The sequence below is a fragment of the Hemicordylus capensis genome, chromosome 2, assembly GCF_027244095.1.
Source record: "Hemicordylus capensis ecotype Gifberg chromosome 2, rHemCap1.1.pri, whole genome shotgun sequence".
NCBI classification, from domain to species: domain Eukaryota; kingdom Metazoa; phylum Chordata; class Lepidosauria; order Squamata; family Cordylidae; genus Hemicordylus; species Hemicordylus capensis.
This window is the reverse complement of record NC_069658.1, coordinates 327566509-327583774: the sequence shown is the minus strand read 5'-3', so window position 1 is coordinate 327583774 and position 17266 is coordinate 327566509. Positions and strand designations below refer to the sequence as shown.

The following is a 17266-nucleotide window of genomic DNA, read 5'->3' as shown; positions in this document are numbered from 1 at the left end:
GAGCTTGGGATGTGGCAACGGGGCATCCCTGTTGCCGGGCAACTGCAGGAGGAGTGTGGAGACTGTGGAGGGCAGGGCAACTGATTGGAGAGGCGGCCAGCAACAAGCACGGCAGGCATAGAGCTGACACATTTATGGGCTGGTCTGAACTGCCCTCTCTATGGTATCAGGAGCAGCCACTGCACAAAGCCCAGGTTATGGTGGCAGCAGAATTCAGACAACACAATGCCGCTTTCAGACCTGAGGTTTCGGCAGTGAAACTCACTACAAATAGAAGGTTCAGATTACAGTTTGGGGTCAAAAACCTTGGGTCACTTTTGTAACAAAACCGCTGTTTCATGCATTCGGACAAAACTGAACCTCTGGCACGGTTGCTTCCAGTTTGGTGTTATGTCCGAAGGTGGCATGTGTCATCTGCAGTTACACATTCATGACAGGGGCACCGTCTCAAATTAAAATGGTAAGCTTGTCTATGGAGGAATGGGATGTTTCCAGTCATGTTAGGGTATGAGTTTGCACTCTGAGTAAAAATCCATAAAGAAAGCTGTCAGTGCATTAGCACAGGAGCTAGTGTTGACAGCGTTAAGGAATCCAGAAACCTAGACTTAGGTCAAGAGGGGAAAGCAAGGCTAATGTTAAAGTTTGGAGACCTGAGTTCCTGTTGGGGTTAGGAAAACAGACTCAGCAAAAAGGTTAAAAGTCCAGGACTTTCAGGAGCATGAAAGGGCCAGTGTTGGAAACACAAAGCTTTTTGTTCTGTGTAGTGATCCACTCTGGTCTCTGGAGCGGATTCTGCTGGGCAGGTCCCAAGGGTCATTAGTTAAGACCACAGTGTACTTTAATATGGGAGAGGGAGGGGGGATGTGGACTTGATGTGCGGTGGACTTGATGTGCAGACAGTGGAACCAGGAGCAAAGCAAATTGACAAAGGGAGAATCTTCAGTGCATGTGTGCAAACAAAAAAGGCCAGGATAGATATAGAGGTGCAGACGACTGTGGACGGGCAGCATTAGAATGTGTTAGCACAGTGGGAGTGGGTCACAGCTTAGCCTGTAGATCACAAAAAGAATGTGAATGAGCTGTCAGGAAATGGAGGCTTGCACTGTTCATCAGAGAAGGTCTCACTTCCAGATCAAAGGTTGGAACAAAGATGACATTTCATTGGTGGGTCATTTTTAGTGAAAGATTTGAGATCCATGGCATTAACAATTAGGTTTGTAAATTGCTATGCATTAAAGGGGGTGCTTTTGAAATTACACATTTTTAAAAAAAAAACACAACAATTTCTATAGTTTTTTAAAAAAAACAATACCCCTTTGCACAGAGGCTTAAGCTTAGTCTTCCTGCATCTTAATTCTTACAAGATCCACATTTAATCAGGCTCAGATTTTTAAAATGTCTCTTTTCTTATCTCATCACCCACTTTTACTATATTATTAATAGGAGTCAAATCAGCCAGTTAGCAAAAACCAACAGCAATCTATTGCTTCGTGGTCATTTCCTTCTCTTGCTGTGATAGACGTAGGATGTAAGAAAGAATCCACTAAGGGATTATTAGGCTAGAGAGTATAATAAGTTTTCCACAGGTGCAAGAGACTCCGTTCTATTGCAAAGAGTGGTTAGCCTCTTCCAGTGAGTGGTAATGACTCATGAAGAATATTATTTCATTGTTTTTCTTATGTATTTTAGCCAGGAGTGGACCTGAATAAAAATAGCACACTGCACCCAGAAGCTCCTTGCTACTCTACTACTACTACTACTACTACTACTACTACTACTCCTTTTGACAAATGTTTGTGCCTGCCATTTATCTCCAACCTGGAAGCATATGGCAATGGCTATTAGTCAGGATGGTGATGTGGAACACTCCATGTTTAGAGGCAGATGGACTAGATGAAACTTTAGTCTGATCTAACTGGCCTTTTCTTCTGTGGTAGAGACACTTGTAGCTCTTATTCTCCCTATACACTATACTCATGCCCACAAAGAGTAGTAGCTGGTGAGGGCAGGAAAATACCACTTTAAACAGCAGCAAATTTATTCTCCACCAGTACCTGGAATGCTCTGTGGGGCAGAAATGCCCAACCCAGCATCTCACTGGGAAGCTGCCTTGCCCCTGATTCTTAGTTGGCCTCCGCACATGTGAAATTGTTTCCCTCCTAGAGGTCATGACATGTCCTGCAAAGGAGTAGATGTCAAAGCAGTTGCAGGATACGTAGTAAAAACCTGCTAAGGATCCCTATTTGCCAGACCTAAAGGGACAGGGTTGAACTAACAAATCATCTTAGTTCAAATCAAGTAGCACTAATACAATCTGAAGGAGTCAGGGGGCCTCGTAAGAGGAATGAGTGGTGCGGGTGCAGTGCAATGAGTGCAGAGGCTGCCCTAGACCTGAGAGCTGGTTTTCACTTGCCCATCATTATGCAATTGCAAGGAGAGGATCGATACAAGATGTTTCCAGATATTCCTTGATCTCAAGACATTTCTGGCCTATTCCTGCAAAGCAATTTTCCAGTAATTGAACTGATGGAGTTTGTGGTTGCAGGAAACTGAAGCCGTAGTTTGTTTCTGAAGGTAGATTCCACCCCATTAAACTTTCCCATGGAGCTGGCTGAAACTGCCTAAGCCTGCACAATATAATTACAATATCACCAGTGCCCCTTGGCCCTGAAGCATTCATTGACCATGCACACACCATGATGAATACTGAGGAGATGAACCAGAAATGGCAACATGTAATTGCACAGCAAAGTTCAGAGGCAGAGCCGCAGCTAGACTTCCCTGAGACCCAGATTTCCCACTAACGAGCCAGCCCTGCTGTCGCTGAGGTGCTTTGTCATTGTACAAGAGCCGGGGAAGAGGCCATGCCTGGCTGCATTAGTAGGTTAGCATCCAAATCTTAATTGGTTCATTGTCAGTCTAAGGAGGGAACCTAAATGGAGGTGGGCTGAAAGCACAGGACACTTATACAGAACCAGGAGAAGTATAATGAAGCACATTAATGCCAAAGATAAACTAGGAGCTATATTGCTGATGTCAGAGGTGACAGGAAGCAGCTACGTGTGAGAGTTGTCCATTATGTGCATGAAGAAATCTCTATTAAAAGACCAAGTTGTGTCTAATAAACCTTTCACGAAAGTGCCACTTAAACACCATGCTTTCCTATTATGTGGCTATTTGAGTTACCCCACTGGATTGCCATAGCAGTTGCGTCGAACTATTTTAGTCGCTAGCTTGTTTCATTAGTGCATGGAAACATGACACAGAGTGTTATCCAGATCATTCACAGTGGCTTTGTCATACATTGTCATCCCTGAAAATTCTCAATGACGCTAAAGAGAGGCCATCCAGTCCATCAGATGCAGCACAGGATCTGGCTGAAAAAGAGCAGAAAGATCAGTTAAAAGCATTCTAAAGTTCTTTAAAGGACAGTGATAGTAATTTAATAAGTTAGGGATTCTCAAACCTTTTGGCACTGTGACCCCTTAAAATAACATATAAAGTTATACAATCTCTACCCCCATGATTAAAGCCAGTATTTAATTTTTTTTGGCTGATGGTCAAAGTTCCTCTTGAGAGCCCTCTTCCAGCCCTTCAGCCAAAGGAGCACTGCTGCTGCTGCTACTGCTCCTGTGCCTGTCCTTCGGGGTTTTTTTACGTTGTGGGGTTGCTGGGTGGTTGTCAGCTCCTGCCTTCCTGTCTGCCTACCATTGCTCTTGACTATCCCCATGCCTTGGAGATGCTGGGTAAGGCCTCTGCTGTCTGACAGCTATCCCCGACTACTGAGTCCAGACCCCATTTTAAGTTGCTTCTGAACCTGTCCCCTGAGAGGTTGCAAGTCAAATCCTTGCATTAAGTGGAATCTTTATAGTGTGAAAGAAATCCGGAATTCCTATTACATACGTCTTTGGTTAATAGTGTCAATTTTTAAATGAACTCCTGCGCAGCTATTTCCTGTTGCATGTGTCCATCAGGATTGATCTTTTTAAGTGCAGTTATTTTCAGGTCTGTAAAGCTGTGTCCCTGTAGACTGACTGGCTTCTTGGTATTATTGCTCTTAATATCAGATCTGTCTTAAGGACAGTCCTGTTTGTCTGGTGTAAATTGCGAGGGATGTTTAGTGCATAATATTCAGTATATCACTTTGGTGGATATACAGGTATAGATGCTATGTAGTTGGCAGATGGTGCTATAAGGTCCACAAAGAGTGTTACTTTAATTGATAAAAAGGTATGGTTGGCACCTAAGTTGATTACATGGTCATTACAAATTAGATGAGAAGTGTGCTGTAGTTGGTATGCATTAATTTCAAATTTGGTGGTGGTCTGTATGATAACAATGGGGTCCCTCCTATGGCTTCCTTAGGACATGGATCACTTTCAATAATGGGAGTTTTACTTCTCGCTGGACCTTTCTATTGCGTAAAAAAAAGGAGGAAACCTGCAACAAAGAACATACGTTTCGACATACATACATCAGCTTCAGTGTTCTATGTCCCACTCTTCTAAATCTACGCTCTTATATCCCAAACTCTCAAAATAGGAGTTTTTGAAACCCCTAGCCCTGAGCCTTTTGGAAGGGCGGTATAAAAGTTTTTATTAATTAATAAATAATAATAATAATAATAATAATAATAATAATAATAATAATAATTGAGAGCTGTATGTTGCCACTAGTGGAGTTCTGTTTTGTTGATTTTCGCCCCTTGGTATTGATCTAGCTTTCAAAATTTGGCTCTCAAGAACACTAGGATTGTATTTTAAATTAATGAAAGCTTGCTTCATGTTGCATTAATGACTGTCATGATTGTCTAATGGATCGGAGTACATATGATCGTATTGTATGGCTTGACAATATACAGTGGATGTTTTAGGTAGTCTGAGTAGAAGCTGCTTGTATGTGGGTAAGCGTCAGTATATGTTTTGAATTAGCTATGTGAATTCTGCTATTTGAAGTCAAGGAGGTTCTTTTCTGGTATTTCTATGCTTACTGACAAATTCTGACCTTGATTCCTTCTTACAAACCTGGTACCTTCCCAATGGTGTATCATTATTTGTTAATTTTATTATACTGTCTTGGCAATCTGGAAATGCGTGTGGAAATTCTGTGCTACAGTTTCAAGCAATGGGCTAGATCAACCACTAGCACATATTTGTAGGCATCCCTTAACTTGGTGGAACACTGTTAAATTAAAGCAATTAGGCAGTGGGTCCTAAATCTGTTCAGTTCTTGGTATGTCTGTAGGGTTGGTTGCTTGCCAAACCAGGTGAAAGATGAATCTGCATCTGCAGGTGAATTGCAAATCAGAAGACCCACCGGTTTGATTTCTGACTGGTTTGTGTTTATCAGAGGTGTACCAGGCAGAATTTCATTAGGGGCATCTCTAGGAAGTGATTAGGGAAACTGCATGTGTTAAATGTCTGGTTGGATGCATCCCTCCCCTGAGCCCAATGTCAAACTGAAAGACCAAGCCAGAATGTGGGTGTATGGAGCCTCATTTCTAAAGCCATCATCATATATCAGACCGTACAAAGTCTTTACAGCTTATAGGGCATGTCCATTCTTTTTAGAGCATGAGTGATAATGTAAAGCATCTTGATCTCACCTTAAACCAAAGGTTTTTGGATTACTGAATTTCCAGGTGTTTTAAAAGGGGAAATCTGATTACCCAGTATGAGGAATAGCCTATCTAAATCACAAGGTAGAACTTCCTGATGTTGAATACCAAAAACTTTGCAAAAACTTCAACTAAGATAAAGTCACACTCTCCCCCGCCTGAACAAACACAATTAAATGAAATTAGTGGATTCAGTAATAGTAAAGTGTGATCCCACCTCTTGATTATTCAGCCTCATGATTATTCAGCAGTGAACAACACAACAAGAAGCAGGTAATTTGAGTTCGCTTTAAATTTGAACTTCGTTTTTTCTTTTTCTAAAGAAAATACACACACAAACAACAATGATAACTAAAAATAAATGCTTTAACAACCATGTCCAAAACTACAGATTATCTTCCCAGAATTTTCCCATAAACCTCACAGTTCTCCTGCTTGATTTAATGTCCTTCAGGATGGTGTTATCTGCAAAATATTGTAAACATTGTACACAAGTGACATAGCCATTCACACACACACACACACACACACGCTGCAGCCAAACACACACACACACACACACACTGCAGCCCAGAGGAGCTCTTCACAACCTAGCTAAATGGAGTGACTGCACAGAGCAGCGCACAGGTTTTGTCTGGAGGTTGGGACAAAATGTGTGTGGTTTTGGAGAACTGACAGCCCCCCCCCCACACACACACACACTGCAGCCCCATCCCCCCCACACACTGCAGTCTAGAGGAGCCCAGAGGAGCCTAACTAAATGAAGCACGACTCCCCACCCCGCCCCCTAGCCTCCCACTTACACCCAGGATGCACAGAGAGAGCAACATGCTGGTTTGGGCTGGAGATCAGGCCAAAACACATGTGGTTTTGAAGAATCAACAGCTGTGGAGTTTTGGAGCCTTTAGTTTCAGGCTCCAAAATTACCTAGGTGTACCTCTGCATCTGCCTGTCAGCCCAAATTGCCAGACTGAGATGAGTAGCAAGCCAAGTGGTATCATGATAAGCAGGGGGAAGTATAGCAGGGAGGAAAGGAAATCCAGCAAAGCCATAGGGACAAGCTAATTGTACGTGCCTCAGTGTTGCATTTCCCCCTCTCTTTGAATTTGGGGGGCTGATCTCAGTGAAACTGCCAGTCATCTACCACTGTCATTTAATGCAAAGGGACCTGTAAATAGCTTATAATAGGCATCAATATGGTCCCACATCCACCACGGCCATGGTGTTGAAGACTCAGGATAGACTGGGATTGAGATACAGCATTCCAACCATCCTGTTGCAACATTTTAGAGGTTGTGTTGAAGCCCCTTAGACACATGTGCTGAAGATGGCTCTTCAGAGGTGGATGATGATATCTTTTACAAATAATATTTGCCACATATATGGGGCAAAGCACATTCTAGATTTAATGTATTGCACTGGCCTAGAAACAGGTGTCTAGGTTATTGAGGATGTGAAGATCACAGTATTATCATGGTAAGATCATTACCTTATGGATTCTTAATTATCACCTCTCTTTTAAGTCCTGCATCTCTTCTGTATAGGAGGAGTGCAATGTCTCTGTGCAATGCATTCCAGCATATATCTCTCCCAGTGGCTGTTTTCTGGTATTGCATCTCTCTCTCTCGCTCTACTGTAACTCCCTTTTGGAAAAGAGAACAATCTTCTTTTTCTTATTACTTTATTATGTAAACTGCATTAAGATTTTTGTTGTTGTTGAAAAGTATTATTTTTCAAAATTCCAAATAATTTTAAATAATACCATGCTACACACCCCTGTCATAGATATGGTGACTTCTAGGTGTCCTGAGCTGAAACAAATTTGCACCATACAGCTCTCCTCAAAATTCTCTGCATATGTTCATAGCAATTATTATCTGGATGTCCGACTATGCTGCAACTATTTGATCAGAATAGACATCAGAATTTTCATCAGGAGTCAACATTTCACATGTAGTGATGAATATTTGACAGCATCTGAAAGCTGACATACTGTAGCAGCCAACATTTGTCATTCATTTGCCTAATCAGGAAACATCCTTTTGAACAGATGAACCTTGAAGTGACTGCATCATGTGAAGAACTGGGTAGGTGTGTCACAAGGGAGTGTTACTGAAAGACTGATGTTTATTGCCCAGCCCATGTCAATTCACATAGGTTGGGGTTACGAAAGGCCAGTGACCGATCACTTGACAGCTCTGAGAGATGGTACTCTTGGGTGTCTGGTGATGTTTATGAGATAAGTGAGGGTGCTGTGATGATATTCCCCATGTCTGTGACTGAACTCAGATATTCTGCTCTGTTCTCCTGTGACCAAGAAGACCCATTTATTCCTCAAAAGCACTTGTGGACAGGAAGAGCCCAGGAAGATTAACACAAGCCAGCATTTGCCTTTGGTAATAAGAAGCTTAAATAAAAATGTACACACCGGTACTGACCTCTGACCGCCAAGAACGCTTTGCAGAAATTTTATTGCCTTCTTATGAAATGAACACAAATGTGTCTTTAATTCCTTCCTGGAGCCCTGTGAACCATGCGGCTCAGGGAAAGGTAGCCTGGGACTTGTTAGGGAAGAATTTATGTGACATCACATGGAGCTGGAGGAGGAGGATGGTTTAATCATTTTTAATTACGTCCCATTGGAGCTGTGCTGGGACTTTTGAACAAGATCGCTCCTTAGGCCTCCCCTGTCTCACTGTCACTCATGCTTCTTCACTGGGGGCTCAGCTTGTGCTTGTCATGTGATGGGGTCCATAAAGAAATTCATTACTGCCTCCTCTGTGCTAACGAGCTGTGGCACAGGGGCTGTAGGGGAGAGCTGCATAGATTTCTCTTTTATAGGCTCAGGAAGTCTTGGGTCACTTAATGAAGGGCTTATGAAGCTCTAATTTCCCCACCTGACACATTTCTCTGTTTGCCAAGTCCTTTATATATCAGAGTTAGAGCTGGAGGTTGCCAATATTTCCCTGAGGCAACAAGTGTCACTCAGTGAACTCCACCAGTGGAGGACATGTTGCTTGGGTGAGGGCCCACTGGAACTCCAGAACCTCCACGCTCTCTAGACAAATAGCTGGTCACTTGCTAAAGCTGTTCCTGGAATTTACCATCAGATTGCAGGTGAGAGATTCCATGACTGAAATTTGCCACATTTGCGAAAGAAAAGAACTCCCTTCATATAGAAAACTAGATGTCAGGAAGAAGAGTTCTTGTCTACCCAGGTGGCCCCTAACCTAAATACTTTTTAGGTGTAAGGTAAAGGTAAACTGTGCCATTGAGTCAGTGTTGACTACTGGCGAACACAGAGTCCTGTGGTTGTCTTTGGTAGAATATAGTATGGGGGATCATTCAATCATGCAGTCCCTTGCCTATATTCTAAGGAGGCTAGCAACCTTTTTATAAAGTTGCTGCTTAAATTTCCCTTTGCTAATGCTTTTTTAAATTTTGTTTTTTTAATTAATATAAAAAAGAGTACAGAGTACAGCAAAAGAAAAATAAGCAAATATAGTAGATAGCATCTCATATATGGTTTGTACATCAAACCTGAAAACAACACTCAGTCATATCAACGTCTCCTCCTAACCACCTGTATTCTAATTAGAATTTTCATCCACCAATCCCGAATATTCAAACAGAACATCCAATTAAATATCTAGATATCCAAATTAAGCAGTATCTGAATCAAAGCAAACTTGCTCAAGAATTCATTAGCAGAGAAAATTCAAATCTTGGATGAGGTATCCGACCCTGTGACAAATTCACTACTGCAATGCACTCTATGTGGGTCTGCCTTTGTACATAGTCTGGAAACTGCAGTTAGTCCAGAATGCGGCCACCAAGTTGGTCTCTGGGTCATCTCAGAGAGACCATATAACACCCATCTTAAAAGATCTATACTGGCTACCGATAAGTTTCCGGGCAAAGTACAAACTTTTGGTTATAACCTAAAAAGCCTTAAACAGCTAGGGCCCTGGGTATTTAAGAGAACGTCTTCTTTGCTATGAACCACACCACCCATTGAGATCATCAGGAGAGGTTCGTCTGCAGTTGCCATCAGCTTGTCCGGTGGCTACTTGGGGACGGGCCTTCTCCATTGCTGACCCGAGGCTTTGGAAGACACTTCCTACTGAAATAAGAGCCTCCCCATCTCTTACAGCATTTAAAAAGGCAGTCAAGATGCTTTTGTTTGCCCAGGCTTTTAATTAGATATTGTTTTAATTGTGTTTTAATAGTTTTAATGATTTAAATTTTAAAAGTTGAAACGTTTTAATCTTTTTATTGGTTGTTTTTATTGTTTTCCTGTAAACCGCCCAGAGAACTTGCGTTTTTTGGGTGATATAAAAATGAAATAAATAAATAAATAAATAAATAGTAATGTATAAAGGGCTCCCAAATAAAGCTAAATTTATCTTCTGATTTATTTTTTAAATATGAGATAATCCTAGCCATTGAAGCATATTCCCAATGTTTAAGATACCACTCCTCTAACGTTGGGAACAAATGAGTCTTCCAATAAGAAGCATAAAGAATTCTAGCCATAGTTATCAGGTATAAGGACAACTCTGTGTATTCTGCAAGTATATAAGGCTTAGTAACATTTAACATAAAAATCTCTGGAGAGAAATGAAAGTCTATTTTTAACATTTGTTGCATCTTACTATTAATTAACTTCCAGAATTTCTGGGCTTTAGTTCATGTCCACCACATGTGATAAAAAATTCCTGGTTGATTCATATACTTCCAACAATTTGTGAGATACTTATTGTCTATCTTTGAAATCATCATTGGAGTAATATACCAACGGAAATACATGCTAATGGTATCAGTGTTGCTGCTGCAATATATATACAATAGAGGGGGCAGGGCTTACTGCCTGTGACATCACTAGTGACATTTAACAAACTCCTCTGCTTCCTCATGCACTGTGCAGTTTGGAGACTATGCTCATAAGAACAGCCCTGCTGGATCAGGCCCAAGGCCTATCTAGTCCAGCACCCTGTTTCATTCATTGACCCACCAGATGCCTCTGGGAAGCCCACAGGCAAGAAGTGAGGGCATGCCCTTCCTCTTGCTATTGCTCCCCTGCAACTGGTAGTTAGAGGCATCTTGCGTCTGAGGCTGGAGGTGGCCTATATATAGGTGGCTGGAGGTACTCATTGTGGGCAGAGGAGATTGTAAACAGGACAGGGAAGAATAGAAATGCAATAAATACAAATAGATATTTTGTACATATTTGTTATCAGTTACCAGTTCTATATCCGGGTTAGTGCTATGGTAACAGTAAGGAGAAAACTTCCACATTGCCCACAATTATCTGTCACAAACATGCTGCCACAATCATCTGTACTCAGCCTGTGTAACTCCTAGATTATTTTGAATAAGTCATTCAATATTGTGCCTTGGTTCCTGTCTGCAAAAAGGGACTAACAGCTGTGTAAGATTTATAAAGGTGGTTATTATAGACTGACAGGTGCCTCTTTAATGCAAGAGGATGAAATCAGTTAAGAAATCTACAGGATGTTCTGCTTTTTATGGTTGTCAGTCTCCTACCTAAAGAGATCATTTAAAAAAAAAGAAAAGTTTCCGGTTAAAAATAAAAAAAGGAAACCCCAGCTTGCTCAGATCTTTAATGCACTGTTTTTTCAGCAATCTTAAAAATAATTCTAGCAATGTGATTCTTATTCATTTAATGCTTATGATTTAAACTGTGTTCGTTTCAGTTTCTCCATAAAAGTCCCATAAAATCATTCACTGAGGAGAAAGGATTTCATTTGCCCATAAACATGAGGTTTATATTTTCTGGCAGTAGAGAATGCCTATTATCTCTTCAAAGATCTCTGTACTTGAGAAAACCCCTTTTCATGCACAAAAGAACCAAATGTTTTGTAATTAATTTCAATCTCAGGATGTCTTTAAAGAGGCAAATCTGGTAATTTCCACCAGTTGTTTAAGTTTTCTGAACTGGTATTCATGGGCTGAGTGTTATTCTTTTGTTATACTACCATTACTTGGGTGTGGGTCAGGCCCCTTCTGGGGATTTATCATTCAGGGTCCCTAACATCTTTTGAGTTCTTTGATGTCCTTCAAATAAGAATTCTTTCAAGCAAAATAGATGTACTCATTATTCATACCGTGACTGCAATACAATTGTTAACATATATTTGTAACCAGTTAAAGCATATTCATCTGACTCAGTCTCTTACAACACCAACTTTACATCAACTTTAATTGTGTTTTTATTTATGCATTCTGTCAGAAAATCTATGCAACATTCCCGCTGGGCCTCAGCAATGGAAAAGACATGCACACAGTGGTAGCAGCAGCCTATAGACAATGCATGCTGGGATATCCTGCTTTAGGGACTTTTGGGAGAAAGAATGACCAGACAGATGACAAAAATCTATCTCAGAAACACCATTATGCTGTGCTATACCACAGTTCTGGAACACAGGGACATAGGAAGCTGCCTTCTACCAAGTCAGACCATTGGTCTGTCTAGCTCACTATTGTCTACACAGACTGGCGGTGGCTTCTCCAAGGGTGCAGGCAGGAGTCTCTCTCAGCCCTATCTTGGAGGTGCCAGGGAGGGAACTTGGAACTTTCTGCATGCAAACATGCAGACGCTCTTCCCAGAGCAGCCCCATTCCCTAAGGGGAAGATCTTACAGTGCTCACACATGTCGTCTCCCATTCAGATGCAAACCAGGGTTGACCCTGCTTAGCAAAGGGGACAATTCAAGCAGAGAGTGCCTTGTCAATCCATGATATTGTCTGGGAAACAGAGAAAAGAGAATGAAGAGTAGCAAGGGGCAGCTATCTCCCAGTCTGCACCAGAAGTCATCCAGGGGATCCAGATTATGTTGTCAAACATGCTCCAGAAGTTCCCAGTGGGGCCATTCACATGACCTACCAGGCGGACAGGCAGGTGGCGGGGGGTGGGGGAGACTTCCCAAACCTTGTCTTCCACCCAGATGATCCTTCGTTGCTCGGTGAGAGCGTCCTTCGTGCTCCCACACGATCAGCCCTGCACCATGCGGCGTAGAGCAGGGCGGATTGATCTGAGGTCGGGACTTGTGGTCCTGCCTCCGTGAGCCCACAGTGCAACGTGTGACACATGCACTGCATTGGGGGATTCCCCCAAGAGGCAGGCGCCTCGATGGGCCAAGAGACAGACACTCTAGGCGCCTGTCTCTGTGTGTGACAGGGCGGGAAGCAGCCTGTGCTCACACACAAGCAGGTAGCTGGGGGTAAGGGAGCATGCTCCCTTAACCTCGGCTAACATCCAGCGTTAAAAGCTGGACTAGGTGGTGCTAGGATCAGGCCCAATCCTGGCAGTTCTCATGCGCAGCCTAACCCAGGCTGGGCATTCCTAGCCTGGGTTAGGCTGTGTGTAAGAACAGCCTCACTGTCTTGAGATACTACTGCGAGAATGTGCAGCAGCATCTAGCGACATTAGGAATGATTAAAAGTGAGGTTCCCATCTGACCCTTGCCCTGGAATATATGAAAACTACATTTCCCATGATTTCCTGCTGCCCTGGATGCTTGTGCATTTGCTTTTGGCAGCATGTATGGCTTAACAGAGATCCTGCTGTAGTACCCACCAGGAGCTCTTCTCCCCACTGTGTGCAGAGGAAAAGGAGCCAGGGAAGACTCATATCAAGCAGCTAAAACTGATTCAGTTTGGATCAGCCTAGCTCCAGGATCTCTCTCAGTGTGGGTCTGACTCTGAATGGATCAGAGGGGTGAGGTGGTGGTGCTGGTGGTGGTATCCAGTGCTTCAACACAAGTGACTGGAAAATGCAGGAAATTGAGCTGGGAGCTAGCCTTGAACCTGGCTGCTAAGATATTGTAAGATGGGCCTAGCTTGTGACTCTAGAGACCGTCTTCTGCTAGAAACTGCAGTTTAATAATAAATAACTTCACCTCCAACAGCCTACTAGATCTCCAGCACAGCAGGAGATTAGCCCTTAGGCTACCACACAAGAAGAATCTGTAAGTAATCAGTGCTATCCTGTGTGGGGTAAAAAGGCCTGGAGAGGAGGTGGCTTTCCAAGCCATAGCACCCTTACTATGTCTTTTTGTCAAGACTTGCGTACTCCCCTAAAACTTCCTGAAACTAGGCCCTTCAGAGTGCTTTGGGAGAGTTCAGAGAAGTCACCTCTGCTTTTGGATGTCGTTCTAGATCTCTGGAGGAGCATCTCTTAAAAGAACTACTACAAGGTGTTGAGCGGATTATGACTGAGGCCTGCTGATCAGTGACGCTTCTCCAATTCCTCTCCAAAACACTCCATTAATCTCCACAGGTTTTAGCTTGTTGTAACTTCTGACATAAAATTAAAAGTTAATATGATGGCCGTGAGCCTCATGGAAGCGAAGTATCTGAAGTCACAACAGAGTTCAGCTCCTTACTTAAGCTGTAATTGTTTGCTGAACACAACACCCGAGAAATCCATAATCAGCTAGAGCTGATCCGGACATTGAATCTGAAGAGACAGGCTCAAGACTCACCCATCCAAGAGACAGAAAATGCTGCTTGCAGCTTCCCTCCTGAACTGAGCTGGGGCAGTAGGATCGGTACATACTCAGAGGAAGAAGCTAACACCCTAAGCCTTACAGTTCATTTCCTGGGGCCCTCCTCCCATCAGTACTGGTTCAGAGGAGAAGAGAGCAATCCCACAGTTCCCCTAATCTAGCCCCTACCCTATATACCACCACCTTCTCCTACCACAGGCATCAGTATTGACTCAGAAAAAGTAAGTATCAGCAAGGATTCCTGCAAAAACATTTTTCTTCTTTGAAAGTCACTGCTCACAAGTTTAAGAGATTGTGTAACACAATAGTAGTCACAGCATGTTTTTTGTGTGTGCAGTTCTGATTAGCAGGAGTACGTAATATATCACTCTGTGATACGCCAGAGGAGAGGGCACAATTCCAGGCTGTTTCAGCTCCCTACAATTATTTTCCTTTGATTGCTTACGCATGGCATGGTACAGTGCAAAAAGTACAGAGTCACACTCAGATGTACAGCTGCACAGGCAGACACTCATCCATTCCTGCTAGAAACAAGAGGGAGGAAGAGAGGAAACAAACCTCCCAGAGATAAAACATTTGTTCCACATTAGCAGACCCAGCTGTACTCTTTGTTCCAGCTGATCTTGCTGATATATCAAGCTTTTTAGGATAATACAGAGAATTCATTGTGCCACCCCTGTTAGAATCACTTTGACAATCACCAGCCGTGTGTGCTCAGAACATAATTCTTGTTACATTAATGCTTGACTCTTGCCTTCCCACTTCTTACGTGTTCACGCATACGTCTTTCTTCCAAAATGCCAGACTTGGTTCTAACTTTATTTTGATCATGCAGATTTGTGCAATTGCACCCGTGTCACCGTGTATCCATACACACTTTCTGTTGCTCCATTTCCTGCTCCCTACTGGCAGGAAGAAAGGAAAAAATAGAAGCTGGCAATTCAATAAGGGAGATATTGAGGAGCCTGAGTAGCAGTGGTGACTTGGTGAGGCAGTGGCAGAGGCAGCAGCAAGGGTGCCCGAGGGCAATCCTCACTGAGGCTGTCTCCATACCATCACCTGAGGTGACCTCAGCAGGACTCATGGAAGGGCCGGCACTGTCTCCACTCCCCTGATCTGTGCTCACTGCTCTAAATCTTGACTTTGGCTGGACCTGAACTTATGTATGTGCATCTGACACTTCTCATGGACTCCAGCAGGCCTGTTCCCACCCTAACCCTAACCCTAACCCTGACCCTGACCCTGACCCTGACCCTGACCCTGACCCTGACCCTGACCCTAACCCTAACCCTAACCCTAACCCTAACCCTAACCCACAGGGCCCTGACAGAAACAAGCGTTCACATTTTCACATGCATGATACGCCTAAGAAATGGGGGTGCTAAACAGATAAAAATGGGTGAGAGAACATTAGAAGCTACAGACTGGACCACCTTCGTGTGTGAGAATTTACAGGCAGATTGTGTATAAAATTGCTCGTCTAGAGAAAATGAAAAGAAAAAATGTATACAACTCCCATCAGGAAAGAGCAGAAATCCAGTCAGTTTTTTAAGATGTGGAAATTCTGAAAGCATCTTGTCAGAAAAAAATAAACCAACAATGCAATCCTCTGTGTGTCAGAAACACACAGAAATAAGTCCAGTTGTGTTCTGTGGGGCTAACTCCCTACTAAATGTGCATAGGATCATAGCCTTAATAACAATACACAACATTGCACAATAACTAATGTGTTACACAATAATGAATGTATAAGGGCTGAGAACATTTTAAAGCAATATGCATTGGACTACAATCTATTAGGCACCTCAAAATGGAGGGGGTGTAGCTATAATTGAGCGGATGGGTTCAAAGAACCTGGGGCCCCCAGCTCCTGAGAGCCTCCCAGCTCCACCCCTCCCTATCTTTTTCATTATCTCCCTCATTCCAAGGGGCCTCCGGGGAGAAGGGTGAACACGGATCCCCTCTTTGCTAGCTATGCCCCTGGAGCGGGGCTAGGTGGGTTCACACCCCTTTACACTCTTCCCCCCTTCCCAATTTTAGTCTTTATAAAGTATTGCCATGACTCTCTGTATTGACTACAAGAAGGCTTTGTTAAATGAAGACACTAAGAACGTTCATTCAGTTTCCTGACAATAGGTTTCCACTAAAGTGATAGAAAAATCTCCTGCATTTAGATCTTTTAAGATGACTAAGCTCTTTTTCCCTGGGAGATGTGGAGTCTAATATTACAATGATTAATCACTTTTGAGTCCCACCTTTGATCATAATATATTAGACAGGCTAAGAGAGGTCCCAGACTGAGTGGCCAGTTCCTTTCCTGGCTGAGTGGGGGCAATAAAGTCCTTTATGTGGCAAAAGCACCTGGGACAAAGAGTGAGGCTACTACGCTCACTTGACTCAGTCAAACAGAGCCTTTTTTTGGCATAATGCAGTAAAAAGTAAAGGGACCTTGCATGGATAAACTTAGGTACAGAGAACAAAATTAATTTACTACCAATGATGATGAAATGAGTGGGGTGAGGGTGTGTTTTATTTCATTCACATGAAACCATAATTGTTACCTTGACAAAAACAGTGATAGCGTTGCTTGTGATGTGTAGGGTACCTCCTGGGCTGCCTTCTTCAACTTGCTACCAGTCATAGAAGCAGGAGAAACAGTCCAGATTGTTCATGGGTCAGCATTGACTGAACAGCTCACTAAAACATGGAAGGCTCATTTAAATGTTGGGTGAAGGAGAAAAAAGAAAACAGCCCATTTGTAGGGGCCATATATGGAGACGTAGTGGAAGTTGCCTGTAACTGCAATCCATTGGAATTGACTCACTGAGTTCCTTTCCTACACCTGAACATTTCTAACCAAATCATTTGGGTTTTTTTTTTTTTTTAAATGGTTTTTAAACAAATTTCTCCCTTGCTTCTCCTCCTGTTCCTGGAATAGCTTCCCAGAATACCTCCATGACGTGTGTGTGTGTGTGTGTGTGTGTATTTCCCTCTCCTTCCTCAAAGACACTTGCTTGATCTAGCCTTTGGCACAAGGTCTTGGTCTTCATCCTCTTTTGAAATTAAGCCTAAGTCTATGTAACTGGGATGAACATTACAGGGGTACAAGAGACCCCTTT

At 42.8% G+C, this 17266-nt stretch overlaps 2 long non-coding RNA genes across 2 annotated transcripts; one reads left to right on the top strand and one right to left on the bottom strand.

The window, feature by feature from the left end:
- Positions 1–3212: 3212 nt before the first annotated feature.
- On the bottom strand, positions 3213–14241 carry LOC128342260 (uncharacterized). Its single transcript, XR_008314872.1, has 3 exons — positions 14124–14241; positions 5835–5934; positions 3213–3377 (listed from the first exon to the last, which is right to left on the bottom strand). It is a non-coding gene; the product is annotated as an uncharacterized LOC128342260 (long non-coding RNA).
- On the top strand, positions 13220–13864 carry LOC128342261 (uncharacterized). Its single transcript, XR_008314873.1, has 3 exons — positions 13220–13328; positions 13548–13607; positions 13798–13864. It is a non-coding gene; the product is annotated as an uncharacterized LOC128342261 (long non-coding RNA).
- Positions 14242–17266: the final 3025 nt, after the last annotated feature.